Raw genomic sequence first — 1,916 nt, 5'->3', positions numbered from 1 at the left:
CTTCCGATCTATGAGTATAGTACCTTTCCATTGATTTGTGTCTTCTTTAATTTTTGTGAGCAATTTTTCTACTTTCAGTGTGTGAGACTTTTGCCTACTTGGTTACAATTACTCCTAAGTATTTTATTTTTTATGCTGTTGTAAATGGGGTTAATTTCCCTTTTTGGACTGTTCATTGTTAGTGCATAGAAATGCAATTGGATTTTATGTGTAGATTTTGTATCCTGCAACTTTTGCTGAAATTTATTAATTCTAACAGTTCGTGTATGTGTGTGTCATATTTAGGGCTTTCTACATATAAGATCATATTATTGAGGTCAGACTATGGTGCAGCAGTGGAATATGATGCTCTGTGAGTCAATGCCACATTGGAAGGTTTCCAGTTGCAGTCCAGGGACCTCCTTGAGTATGCTAAATACATGCTTTCTCATGATCCAGGCCCGGCTGGGTATCACAACTCTGTTGGAGGTGCTGTCTGTCTTTCTCTGCCTCTCTCACTCATGGAAGAAATATGCTAATAAACTTAAATTTAAAAAAAAAAGTTATGTTATTGGGGTCAGCAGGTGGTGTGTTGGTTAAAGGCACTGGATTCCCACATGGCTGACTGCAGTTGGAGTTCCAGACCTGGTGGCTTGCTTTCTTGCTTTCCCTTTTTCTCTCTGTGTGTGTTTGGTCAAATTAAAAGATAATAATAACAATTTAAATAAATAAATAAATAATTCTTTAAAAATTTATGTTATCAGGACCAGCAGAGGGCATAATGGCTACCTCGCTGGACTCCCATGCAGTCAATTACAGTTCAAGTCCCAGACGTGGTGGCCTAAACTCATGCCAGGGGCGCGCGTACATGCCCAAAATCCCAAGAGGAGAATATAGGAAAAGGGAGTGCGGCATGGCCATTCTGGTGTGTGTGTGTGTGTGTGTGTGTGTGTGTGTGTGTGATTCTCGCTTTCTGTCTGTCTTTCTGGGAAGAGCATGCGCCCTACAGCAAAACAAAACAAAACAAAACAGAACAAAAACTCTCAAAAAATTATGTTATCTACAAAGGTAATTTTACCTTTCCATTTTTTTTTTTTTGACTAATCACTCTGGCTAGGACTTCACATTATATTGAACAGAAATGTATAAAGAAGTAATTATTGAGCCAGTAGTTTGGACTTCCTTATGATTAGTTTGCATTGCTACCAAAAGGTACATAAACACCACCTTGCTACAAAAGTTTACCCAAAGGATGAGCACATAGGCTCAAAGTAGAGACTACATAGTATCAGAGGAGGAGAAATTGGGACAGGGTTCCAGCTGGCAGAGGATATGATGTCATAATGCAATAATCCTTTTCCCTTTCATAATTTCATTTAACTTCACAATAATCTGTGCAGTTACATAGCTTATCCAGTTTGTTATTGTGCATTCCCGTGTGAATTTGCTTTCTTTCATTATTACTTGCATTTCATAATAATTCAGTCCCGGGCTGTTCTATACCGTTGCATACCTTCACCACCCCCACCTCACGCACACACAACTCCACCGGCCCAGCGACGCAGAGCCAGACTGATTAGGTTCCCGGGAACTAGAGACTGAATGCACTGACGTGCTAACTGAGACTCAGGGGAAGAGTGCGGTGACTTAGTAGCGGTCAGCGGCGGATCGGAGATAGAGAGAAACAGGCAAAAATCAGTCAGGCTCGAGGGCTTGGCTCCTGGTCTGGAGCTCAGGATCTTTTCCTCGTCAGTTGGCTGCATCCACCCGAATGCGCAAAAAATGGAAGCCTTCACAACCAGGCACTCGTCTTGTACCTCAGAAGACTTTGCCGACGTGCTGGACCGGGGGCCGGAAAACAGGTGGTGCAGGAAACGCCGCAGCTCCGTTCCACCTGCCCCGCCTCAGAGCCAGACTACGTTTCACAGGACCCCCCG

This window comes from Tupaia chinensis, unplaced genomic scaffold (genome assembly GCF_000334495.1).
Source record: "Tupaia chinensis unplaced genomic scaffold, TupChi_1.0 Scaffold000115_1, whole genome shotgun sequence".
NCBI classification, from domain to species: domain Eukaryota; kingdom Metazoa; phylum Chordata; class Mammalia; order Scandentia; family Tupaiidae; genus Tupaia; species Tupaia belangeri.
This window is presented reverse-complemented; position numbering follows the sequence as displayed.